We start from the raw sequence: 13626 nt of genomic DNA, 5'->3' as shown, positions 1-13626 counted from the left end.
AAACCCTTCTCAACTTTCCCACTGGAGATCTTCTCTCGGAGGGATTCTACCTCAAGGTCACCTCTCTGTGCCTCTAACACTTTAATCACAAGTGTAGGCTGCACAACGACAGAAAACAAGGCCGCAGCCTCAACAGATTCGCCCAGTAGCAAATCAAACTCGCCAAGTGCTCCCAACATCTCCCATTCCCGGATGGCTATACAGGCTACATCACTAATGGTTTTCCTACTAAGGGCATCGGCCACAACATTGGCCTTTCCCGGATGATAATGCAACTCAAAATCATAATCCTCGATGAACTCCATCCATCTCCTCTGCCTCAGATTCAAGTCTCTCTGTGTAAACAGATACTTCAAACTCTTATGATCCGAGAATACCTCGAACCTCTCACCATAAAGGTAGTGCCTCCAGATTTTCAAGGCAAAGATCACAGCTGCTAACTCTAGGTCGTGTGTGGGGTAATTCTTCTCGTGTATTTTCAACTGACGTGAGCCATAAGCTACCACTTTTCCCTCTTGCATCAACACACAACCCAAACCCTCTCGTGAAGCATCACAATAAACCGCATAACCCAACCCTCTCTCCGGAATAATCAACACCGGAGCGGTGGTCAATCTAACTTTCAACTCTTGGAACGACTTTTCACAAGTCTCACTCCACACAAACTTGACTCCTTTCTGAGTCAGCCTAGTCAACGGTGACGCTAACCTGGAGAAATCTTTCACAAACCGACGGTAATACCCAGCCAATCCCAGAAAACTGCGGATCTCAAACACACTCTTAGGCTGTGCCCAATCTTGCACTGCCTCAACCTTGGATGTATCAATAGACACCCCCTCCCCGGATACCACGTGGCCTAAGAATTTGACTTCCCTCAGCCAGAACTCACACTTCCCAAACTTGGCATACAGTCTATGGGCTCTAAGTAACTCAAGCACCACTCTCAAGTGTGCCTCGTGCTCCTCCTCAGAAGACGAATAGATAAGAATATCGTCTACGAAAACAACCACAAATCGGTCTAAGAACTCCCGGAAAATCCGGTTCATCAAGTCCATAAAGACTGCCGGTGCATTGGTAAGCCCGAATGGCATCACCAGAAACTCGTAATGGCCATACCGCGTACGGAATGCCGTCTTAGGAACATCTTCCTCCCTGACCCTCAACTGATGGTAACCCGATCTCAAGTCTATCTTAGAGAAACAACGGGAACCCTTCAACTGGTCAAACAAATCATCTATACGGGGCATAGGATACTTATTCTTAACCGTAGCCCGATTCAACTTCCGGTAGTCTATACACAATCTCAAGGCACCATCTTTCTTTTTAACAAAGAGGGCCGGTGCTCCCCACGGTGAAACACTAGGGCGAACAAAGCCCTTATCGAGCAATTCCTGGAGCTGAACTTTCAACTCAACCAACTCTGCTGGAGCAAAACGGTAAGGTGCCATAGAAATCGGCGCCGTACCAGGCACTAAATCAATAGAGAACTCTATCTCTCGGTGAGGTGGCAAACTAACAAGATCTTCGGGAAAGACATCCGAATACTCACAAACCACCCTCGGTAATACAACCTGGGTCTCACCACCCTCACCACTCTCAAAGCTGGCAAGTAGACTACTAAGCTCACTTCGCCCTCGCGAATCATACCCCGGTGGCAAAACACTACCAACCCGGTCTCCCAAGAAATGGAACCACTCCCCGCTCAAGGTACATAATGTAACCCTCTGGCGGTAGCAATCAATAACAGCCCGGTATGATGATAACCAGTCCATACCCAAAATAACATCAAAACCCTTCATGGGCATGACAACAAACGGAAAAGGAAGCCTATAGTCGGCGACCTCTATATCACATCCTCTAACACCCTGTTTCAGAATTAACTCACCACCCAAAGGCGATACCACACAAATAGGAGATGCTAACTGTGCTAACTCCAATTCCAAAACAGATGCAAATGCAGCAGATACAAAAGAATGAGATGCACCCGTGTCTATCAACACATTAGCAACTGAGTTGCAAAACAGAAAAGTACCTCTCACTACTGATGGAGCCGGTACTAAATCCTGCGCGGTAACAGCATACACGCGCCCCGTAGGCCCCTGGTCTACCTGCTCACCTCTCGGAGCAAAAGATTGCTGCACAGACTGGGATGACGAAACTCCCAGATTGGCCCTCGAGGCCTGCACATACTGAGCTGGCTGAAAACCCTGCGTCTGCCTAGAACCAGACGCTCCCGAAGTGGCACTCAACTGTGGGCAAAACCTCTTCATGTGCCCAGGTTGTCCACACTGATAACAAGTCAAGAGCTGCCCCCTGCCCAAACTCTGACTCTGCGGTCTAGCTGAAGAAGAAGCAGCTTTCTGACCCCCACCCTTCTGCGGGCAAACAGATACCTTGTGACCCAGCTGGCCACACTTGTAACAGGTGAAATCCCCCTGACCACCTCTCCCGGAGCCTGCACTTGGCACAGGGAAGGTCGATCTAGCAACACCACCCTGCGACTGCTGAGGGTTAGAACCCCTCTGCCTCCTGCCATCACTCTGACTATCCTGGCTCCTCTTGGAGCCTCTCTGACTCTCATCCTCCTCCTGCATCATAAGCTCCATATGAGCTGCAGCATCCACTAGGTGTCTATACTCTCGAATATAAGACCCACCAATTCTCAACTTGAGGCCCCGCCTCAACTTCCGCTCAAACTCATAGCAACGGCGTTCCTCAGACGCCACCAGTTCAGGTGCAAACCTAGACAGACTGGTAAAAGTAGCCTCAAACTCGGCCACTGACAAGCCCTGCTGATTAAGCCGGCTAAACTGATCCCTCAGCTTCTCCCTAGCTGCTGCTGATAAAAACCTCTCCTGAAAAGCATTCACAAACGCCTCCCAAGTACCACCAACACGAGCTTTCTCGTACTTCCACCATTGACCCGCATCTCCCTTCAGTTGGAAGGATGCCAAGGTCACTTTCAGTGCTCCGTCCTCGATGCCAAGCATCTCAAACGTCTTCGTTGTCTGTTCGAGCCATTCATCTGCCTTAAGCGGCTCTTTAGGATCCCCGATAAACTCGTCCGGATTACACCGAAAGAACTCCCTCTTCAAGAAGGAAGGCCCTGCCTCAGCTGCCTGATTCCCAGCTCTAAGAATACCTAAAGCTCCTGCTATCTCTCTGGCCAAGGCACCCATAGCCTGTTGACCTACTGGCTCGGCCACATTGGCCTGCCCAACTCCCTCCTGCACTGCCGGAATCTCACCCGGTAATGGTACTTCCTGCCTCGCAGGTCTACCACGCCTAGCACCTTTTCCTCGTCCTGACATCCTAATAAAGGCAACACAGAACGTTAGCACATTCATAGGTGTGCCGAAACTAATCACTCACGTCCTAATGCATGGACAACTGTAATTCACTCCACATAAGCACATAAACACATAAGCACTTACGAATTTCATTTCCGGATAATGATAGTCCCGAGGCGTTACTAGAGTTCCGGTTAGAAACAGCGTTGATCAAGTGCTTTTCCAACAAGACTCCCAGAAACTCAAGGATCCAATCAATATCCTAGAAATTAAATCCCATACCCACATAGTCACATAAGCATGTTATCAATTGAGCACATAGCATATGATACTACATCTAAGTCTCTATCAAGCGAGACAAACCCATTGTGATCCTAATCACTTCCCACGTACCCAAAGTATTCGAAACCGGTACGCTCTGATACCAAGTTGTAACGCCCTCAAAATAATAACAATAAACCCATCAGATAAGACATGAATTTACATTTAAACTATCCGCATTCCTTTCATTCATTAGAATTCCAAGACATAAGTATTACATGTTTAATCTCATAACAAAATGCCCTACGGGCTTACAGCTTTCCAAGTTAACACTTGGTTACAACAAAGAGTTCTAACTCGTTTACACATTAAGCCCTTGGCTTGAAATTACATGTAATACATCAAAGTAAAACGACAAAACTATGCCCGCCACAAGCCTCCCAGCTATGTCCTTGGAGGTGGCATGCTTCCTGCACCTGAAAATGATATTCCCATATAGGGTGAGCCACAGCCCAGTAGAAATACACTAAACCAACCATGGACAATGACTAAAACGTTAGCAATTGATAGTTGGTCAACACTGATACAATCACATAAATTACATATTTATGTCACGACTTACAAGTCCCAATTACTTTTCATTTTCCCTTTTTCAACAAATAGGCATGCTAGCTCTATTATCATTTCCACAGATATGTATAAAAACAATATCTCACATTCAGATAAGCATAAAAGCTATATCCACGTTCTCAACAGATATGTATATCAACAGTATCCACAGATAAGCATACAAGCTGTATCCACACTTCACAACAGATATGTATATCAACAATATCCACAGATAAGCATACAAGCTGTATCCACACTTCACAAAGATAAGCATATGAGCTCTATCTTCACTTCTCTAGACAAGCATATGAGCTCTGTCTACGGAGTTCATCCCCTATCTCCTCCCAATACCTATCCGGTTTAGAGGTACATCCCCTATCTTCCCCTAAACCGCGGAGTACATCCCCTATCTCCTCCTCTACACATAACGTATATAAACACATTGGTTCTATATACAATCACACAATACATACAATTAATGTATTCTATCAACCGTCAAGTTCCATGACACATTCCATTGATTAGTTTCCGTTTACCTAATCATCATGCATTGTCTACAACAATCTCGACTATCCTCCACCGATAGCCCAAAGCAGTTATTTCTAAAACAGAAAATAAATGCACAAATGGATATTCAATCAACATTTCATTTCCTCTTTTCTCACCAATTAATTATCCCAATTAATTAAACAATGTAATTAGGTCAATTCCCATAATTAACATTTCAACCCTTAGGTCCCATTTTCATCAATGATTCAACAATCATTCCATTTTTCTGTGCCAAACATGCATCTAGGTTTATTATGAATAAAACCCCAACCTTTGTAAAAAATTACACAAAAGCCCCAAACCTTTACAAGATTACCAAACCAAGCCCAACATCTCAAAATACCAAAATTTAAAGACAAAACCCATAGAGAGGAGTAGGTTATCCCTACCTCAAATTCGGAGTCCCAAAGGAGATAAAGACCAAAACCAAAATGCTCCAAACCTCAAAATTTTCAGATCAAAAGGAAGCTCTCGACGATCAACACAACTTTTGTGAAGGCAAAAGGTGAGTAAACGATCCTTACTAGATCAAAACTAAGAGAGAAGGGCCGATTTAGAGTGAGAAGCTCTGAAAATGGCTTTTTGGAAAAGTAAGAGAGAGAAGAGAAAGTGAAAAGTGATTTGAAAAGTCACAATTTCGGAACTTTAACCCAGGTCTCCGCTCGAGCGTAAAACACCCCGCTCGAGCGGCCACTCACAGACGTATGCTCGAGCGGCCAACCTCCCGCTCGAGCGCAGAATGCACTCGCTCAGCACTTTTGCAGAACCAGACCTACGCTCGAGCTCCCAACCCTATGCTCGAGCTCACAACACTGCACAACAAGATACTGGATGGATGTAATCTACGCTCGAGCGCCAACACCTACGCTCGAGCGTACAGGCCAAAAATCTGGGCAACTAGTTTTGATTTCTAAACTCAACCAACCTGTAACAAACCCGCTCAACACATCCTATAACTCAAATACAAAGTAAGAAAGGATGCAAACAAGATAATAAACAACTACCAACATCCACGGACACATGTCCGGATCACTATACAACAAGGGTAAACCCGAGATCGCTATATGTACTTTGACGTAGCGTCTAACTAGTACGGGTATGGGATAGAGGTGTTGTTGATAGTGCCCGACAATTCCCACATACCTTTAGCTTTCAAACTTCGGTTCAAGGTATCAAACAATGAAGCAGAATACGAGGCATGTATTGTTGGCTTGGAAGCCGCCTTGGAACTAGGGGCAAAACGGTTGGATGTCATTGGGGACTCAAACATGGTTGTGTCTCAAGCGAAAAGAGAGTAGAAAGTTAAAGAAGAAACGATGAAAATCTATCACCAAACTTTGGATGTGTTGATTCCTAGGTTTGAGAGGCTAACCTTCACGTATCTGTTAAGAGAGAACAACAGGTTCGCTGACGTCCTATCAACTCTATCTTCTATGATAGACATCCCTTTGGGAGTCCAGATGCGTCCAATCATTATTGAATAGAGGTATGTGCCAGCCTACGAGTTGATTTCCGCAATAGATGAAGTACAAGATCAGAACCGTTGGTATCATGACATCTGGAACCTCTTGGAGAATGAGGCTTATCCACTAGGGGAAAATGCCAAAGATAAAAGGGCGATACAACGAATGGCTGCTCAGTTTATCATTTGCGGGGGTAAATTGTACAAACGGGGCCATCTGGGAATGCATAAACTGTGTTGATTCTGAAGAGTCAAAGCGCCTAATGGAGGCCATCCACGGAGGAGAGTGCAGATCGCACATGAGCGGAGTGATGCTAGCTCGGAAGATTCTCAGACAGGGTTACTACTGGTCAACCAAAGAGGAGGATTGTATTAGTTTTGTTCAGAGATGCCACAAGTGTCAGATCCATGTGAATCGCATGAATATCCCGCCGTCGAAGCTATACAACATGACTTCACTATGGCCGTTTTCAGTCTGGAGAATTGATATTATTGGGGCAGTTACGCCGAAGGAGTCAAACGGGCATGAGTATATCTTGGTGGCAATAGACTACTTTACCAAGTGGGTCGAGGGCCAATCCTACACAGTGCTGAAAGCGTCACACATAGCCAAGTTCATCAGGAATAACATCATCTGTCGCTATGGGGTATCGAATGAGATCATTTCGGACAATGGTTCCCACTTCAAGTAAGAAGTGATCAACTTGTTAGAGAAATACAATGTAGCTTTTCATAAGTCATCCACATATCGGCCGCAAACCAACGGAGCTGTTGAGGCTGCCAACAAGAACATTAAGCACATTCTATAGAACATACAGGGACATCTACTGGGGTAACTCCGTACGGGGACATCTACTGTTGAGCTGTTGAGCTGTTGGAAACCTACAGGGACTGGCCAGATAAGCTGTCATTTGCTCTTTGGGGCTACAGAACATCAATTCGGACATCTACTGGGGCAACTCCGTATTTTCTGGTTTATAGGATGGAGGCTGTTCTGCCGATTGAAGTTGAAGTTTCGTCACTATGAGTTATGGCTGAGTACCAGATAGTAGAAACGGATTGGCAGCAGAGTAGGTTCGACGAACTTATGCTGTTCGACGAGAGGAGGCTGAAAGCACTGTACCACATCCAAGATTATCAACGTAGAATCGCCAAGGCTTTCAACAAGAAAGTAAGTCCAGGAATCTGAAAGAAAGGGATTTGGTGCTCAAAGACAACCGAGCTCCCATCCATGACCCTAGGGGCAAATTCAGACCTAATTGGACTGGTCCTTACATCATCAAATCTATTTGGTCTGGTGGAGCTGTCATTCTTATGGACTTAGATGGCCTTGACTTCTCCCAACCAATCGACATGGACAAGTTGAAGAAATACTACCCTTGAGAGGCTCGCTAGGCCGAAAACCCAAAAGGGCGACCTAGGCAAAAGTTAGAGCACAAAAAATTTGAAAAAAGAAAAACTGAGGTCGCAAGGTGAAAAACCCAAAAAGGGCAGCCTTGGCAAAAGTTAGAGCACAAAAGGAGAGTGTTAATACCCAAGTGAACCTGAACCAAACTACGTGAGGCTTGATTCCTATCTTTGGGATATGTAGGCAACTACATTCTAAAGCCCAACCATAAACACTTACAAATCAATTGTGTCCATGAGATTGTTCTGGTCATCTTTGTCTTTTCTGCATCCAAGAGTTTGATTGTGATCTTTGCTATTAGAGCTGGTTACAGCACAGTGCGGTGCTCTTCAGAGAAGGCGCAACTTTCCAGTTATTGGATTTGGGGTTGTACATCTCAAGGATATATTCCGGGTGTGTCTAGTTGTGATCCTTATCGAAAATGGTTTTGAAAAGTTTTAATAAAAGTTGATTCTGTTCAAATTAATCTTTTTACAACTTAGATCATTTTTGGACCAAACGGAAAATTTTCAGTACCCACAACCTTCAATTTCATTGATTTCAATAAAGAGTTCTCAACCTCTCGATACAAATTGAAGTTGCTTTTTATTACATTCAAAAGGAAAACGTGAAAGTACAGATTAAGGCAATAAACTTGGGACATAGTTGAGTCAGGTGTTCCTGCGCCCCCTCCTAGAGCTTGTGGAAGCTTCAGATGCCAAAGTAGGCCCGATTTGTGTCTCATCTTTACGCTAAGCTATACATTTACCGGAAAGGGCGCAACAGAAATTGGTAGCGGGGGCCAGAAGTTCTCTTGTCCTCTATGCAGTGCAATACCAAGCTAGCTGTGAGCCTCAAATCGGAAATGAAGCTAGGTACTCTATCCGCTCTTCCGGGCAAGTCTGGTCCTGTCCAAACTGACGCCAGAACCGAAATGGAAAATAGAAGACATAATGAGTCAAACCAACTAACTGAATGCCAGGTTGTCGAGACATGCTGTAGCTCATCTCAGTCAGATCAAACTAGGGGCAACTCCAAGCAATGTCAATAGCGAATCTGTTGCACATCCAGTGGCATCACCATCTCCCATTCGGGAAATCAACTAGCCGTGGGCGAAAGAAGTAACCACGTGCTGAATACGCAGGGCAAGCGTCCACTACTTTCAACTTATCCATCAGCCATACCTAGAGAGGGATGAAAAATAAGAGAGATTAAAGAATAGAGAGGTGTATGTGGAGAGAAAAACAGAGCGTGAGGGTCGAGTGATGTGAGAAACACATGTAAGAAAGGTGAGAAACATTACCTGCAACAGTAGTGGACTTCCTGCGAACCTAGTCATCTCCTGGCGATGGAAAGAATCCAAGCCCATCAAAGTCTCGGCTAGTGCCAAGCCAATACAGCTCTTGCCCTCTTTCAAGCCTTGGGCAACTTTGATCAAGCGAATGCTAGATCCTCCGAAGCCAGGGGCAAGCAGAAAATGGGCCAACATACACAAACAGAGGGCATGCTGCTGAAAACTTTGCCAAAGACGGTCGCCACGGTTGCTGGTGTCAGAAAACCGATGAATCAAGCTTGGAATGTCTAGTTCTCCGTTATGAACCAAGGATCGAGCATCGTGTAAAGTAAGTCCACACATCCGTCCTAAAGCTTGGATGTGGCCAAAATGAGACTGGGGCAAGATCTCCTCATCACGCCGGGGTTCCATCAAAGCCTGTGATTCTTCAATTATGAGACATATCTCTTGTCCCCCCAAAGCTAAACATATGCGTAACCGGGTTCCAACATCTTGCTGCGGCGTGAAGGAATGGAAAACACAGTGGAGTACGACTTAGCGGGAACAGTACATTTATCCCGAAACCCCAAAAAATTAGCTTTTACGAGCCATCTAAAGTTGCAATCCAATTAGAGAGTTTTTCGGTAAAGAATGGCTCCATTTTGTGGCAAGAACAGAGCTGGAATGAAGAAACCATGAAGTCCTGGCTTTTGTAGATGATAAGACACTGAGCAGAAGACAAGTGGGAGCAATCTGGAGATTCCTTGCATTATTGGCCGACCGGCCAGTTAAGGTAGCCGACCGGCCACTTTAGTGGCTGACAATCACCACTAAGTGGCCGACAGCCTCTTTTTGTCTCCAGAAGAATGTCTTTGGCCTTCCTATGTGTTAAGGATGCTAAAAACCTATGTTTTGTTCTACTCTGGATGCGTCTTGCTGTTTTGTTTAGTAGTTTTGTTGATTTGTTTATCGAGTTATTGTAATTTGTTTATCGAGTTGTTGTATTTGCTTATTGAGTTGTATTTATTTCATTTATCAAGTTGTTGTTTTGTTTATCAAGTTGTTGCATTAGTTGTTCTTTGAGTTGTCTTATTTTGTTTGTTATGTTTTGGTTGGTTCACTACCTGACTAAGCAATTGTCAAGACAATGTACAATATTCAATTTTCATCAAATCCCGCTTTTGTGTAAAATGGTGCGATGCGATGCTCAGAATATGAAATGCAACACGTTTTTTTTTTTTTTTTATCAAAAAGCTGTTTTCATCCTAATCATGGTTTCTTCTTACAAAGAGTACAAGTTTTTAAAGAAAATAAAACTACCTAAGGCTATACAATGCGCTAACACTACTAGCAAAAGGAGAAACAAAGCAAAAAACATCTAAATCAATGCCACCCATCTCAGGATCGAGAGGCCCTCTTCGTCCTCTTCCTCGGCTGAGCGGACTCAGAGCTATCGCCATCGGCGCCATTATTCGAATCTGAGTCAGAGCCTGAACCAGAGCTGCCTCCGCTCCCATCCTCGGAGCCTTCCTCAGCATCTTCGCCACCCTCAGAACCCGAGCCGGTGCCGTCGTCTCCACCCTCAGATGACTCTAACTGGGGACTCGCTGGTTCCTCGTCCTCACTAGTCTCATCATCATCATCGCGCATGACAGGCTCCTGACGTCTCCCTCGACCGCGTACTGGAATCTCTCTCCCTATTGCTGGAGAAACCTTTGATGGTCCTGACTGAAGAGGTGTGACCTGAAAAGGCAGTTTGAGTATATCAGCCATAATATGTGTATTAGACGCAAGTATGCTGTGCAGGGTGAGTACATGTAGAAATCAGATACAGTATATGAATGCAATGTGTCAGATGTGATCCATACATGCAGTGTATTAGTACAGTGTGGGGAAATGTTCAATTAAGATGTCAGTCCCAGTATATCAACAGAAATATGATAACCGAAATACAAGAAAGTTGAAAAATTACCTGAATGTCGTGGGAGCTAAGCATCGTCTCTCTCCTCAAGATCATGCCCTCGAATGAGGCCAACATCTTGAGTAATCCCTCGACGTATCCGGTGGAGGGCTGTAAATGCAAGTTGAAATGATCAGTGAATGAATGAATGTCTGAGTATCTGAGCGATAAATGAAAACTGTAAATGTATACCGGCAGTGAATCGGGTGTCCTGACATATCTGTGACCCGACAACGGAGGCTCAATCGGGATCTGATAAGGCTCCCCGGAATACCTCCAACCTATCAGCTCGGTCGGAAGGTCTGGCCATCCAAAACTCTGTCTAACAGGGGGTATTCCTCTAGCCCCGCCCCTCGGTGCTCGGGCTATGCTCGTCGAAGGAGCATCTGATGCCCGAGCCCTACTCATCGAAGGGGCCCCTGCTGCTCGGGCCCTGCTCGACGAAGGGACGTCAGCTGCCCTCCCCGTATGAGCATGAACACATGTCAATGGAGGCATGATGTACGCCTAGAGATAAGTCATATAGTCCCGCTCCCCAATGAACAGGTTTGCATATGCCCCTCGCATGAAGTCGGTGATCTTCTGAGGGGAGAGACTCTCTGTGGCTTGTATAGAAGGAGGATGAGGTAATGGAACCGACTATAATGGCAGGCCCAGTGTCTGGCGCATGAAGCGCTAGCCAAGAAAGCAGGCTCGGCCCATTGGCCCCTAAAGCAGGAGCCGATACCAGGAAGCGCCCCATGCTCCGACAAACTGGAATCAGGCACCCTCTGGCATCGTTGCCCAGGGCTACCATGTGACCTATAGACATCAAGTGCATAGACTGATGAGTTGCTATTAGATATGTAAAATGAATTGAAGCTGAAAGAAAAAAAAACTGTGAGTTTTGAATTACCTCTACTGTCCTCACTATGTCAAAATACTGGCGAAGGTATGAGAGGGTCTCCCTAGTTCTCAGCTGGCATCGACCGTCATATTGATGCGAGTATGGCACCTCAAAGGGCGTCTCGACCTTCGGCTCAAGAGCGAGCGTCGGGAAATAGGGGTACACCCATAACTGTGAAAAACAAGAGTGCAGCAGCGAGAATACAGATAAACACAGATAATGCAAAAAGCAGAGTATATGTGCAATGTCCAGAAAATGCAGAATGCAGAAAATACAGAATAGACAGAAAATGCGAAAAGCAAGGTGCGTGGCACGGTGTATAGAAAGTACAAGTGCAAATGTAGAGATTAGACTATGTGTGTGCAGTGTGCGGTGTATGTGCAGTGTACAGAAAGTGAAAAGCAGAAAGCACGGCAGAAATGTAAAGCAGAAAAGTAAAGCATACCTCCCAAGCTCTCCAATAGCCGCCCACTCTGTTCTTGCTTCTACGGGAGGTTGAGTTCATGTAGTAGTATAGGGTAGCGAGGCCGGCGCCACCCCAATCATAATGACGAACCTGGGATAAGTCAACTAAGGCGCTTAAAAGATACAGCCCGACTGTGTTCACCTTATCGATGAACAAGGTAGTGCCGAAGAGGAATATCAGCAAACCTCGAGCATACTGCTCAGTCTCCTCCATAGTCATTGGGTCTGTCCCTCTAAAGTGGTCTGCGAACCAGGTATATCGGACCATACCTGATCGGAAGATAGGCGGGTGTGCTCCCAGTAGATAGGTCCAAGCGGCGTCCCACTCACCCATATCGGAGTCGTATGGGATCGGCCGGCCTCCCACCTCAAGGCCCGTCAACATGGCGAAGTCATACGGGGTCATCGTCATATTCTTGGTGGTAGAGAAATGGAAGGAGTTGGTGGTGTCCCACCACCTCTCTACCAGTGCGCCTAAGAGGGTCCTACTCGCCATGAGGTGCGACAGCCCCATGCAAAACAGACTGAACCCTGCCTCATCAATAATTTGCCGGACGCCGTCAGGGAGGTCCATATACCACTGTCTCGCTGTGGTGGACCCATATCCACGGGTGAAACGGGAATCTACCTCTGTTCAGAATGAGCAGAAATACAATGTGTGAATGTGTTTAGATTGAATAAATGAAATACAGTGTGTGAGTGCGAGCTATGCAAAAAATGTAAAGTACATCACAGAAAATGTAAGAATGTAGTATGTACCTCGGAGGCATCATGGGACAAATGAGACTTTGGCTCATGTAACAGTAGATCTATTGGTACGCGTCGTGCAAATCCACTAAAGTGGCGGACTGTGCTAGGTGGTAGTGCATGTGCCTCAGGGCGGTACCTCTCTAGGTCGAAAGGCCGAACTCTGGGTGGCAATGGTATGTACTCCGGCTCGTCCTCCTTCCTTGGGGAACCCCCGTCATGTAGAATGTCATCTGTCATCCGAAAAGAAGGTGAGAAAGTAGGCGAAAATGAGCAAAATGGGTGAAAAGTGCCAAAAGTCAACAAAAGTCAGCTCTCGGAGAGAGAAAATGGGAGAAAAAGTCAAAGCCCAAGAAAAGGTGCCAAACTCAAGATAAACTTGAGGGAAACAAACCTCAAGTGGTGGAAATGGAGAAAAAAGCTCCGAAAACAAATTTTGATCGGTTCAAAACGAAGGAAATCGAAAGGTTTTAGCGAATCAACTTTGCAAGGGGCGTTGGAAAATGCGTGAAAAGTATGAATCTAAGAGGAAAAAGTGTATAAGGAGGAAGAAGAAGTGATTTCGACACTGTGGGTGTGAGGAAATGTGTTATGGTAATGTTTTTCTAAAGATCTCCATGCCAAAAGACCGAAATGTCCCAGAAATACCATAACTGGCCGACCGGCCAGTTTTTGTGGCTGACAGGCCACTAACATGGCCGACAGCTTTAGCAAGTAGCCGACATGGCTTCAGGGTG

Source organism: Camellia sinensis, chromosome 10, assembly GCF_055761805.1.
Source record: "Camellia sinensis isolate YWXY chromosome 10, ASM5576180v1, whole genome shotgun sequence".
NCBI classification, from domain to species: Eukaryota; Viridiplantae; Streptophyta; class Magnoliopsida; order Ericales; family Theaceae; genus Camellia; species Camellia sinensis.
Note: the sequence above shows the minus strand (reverse complement) of the source record.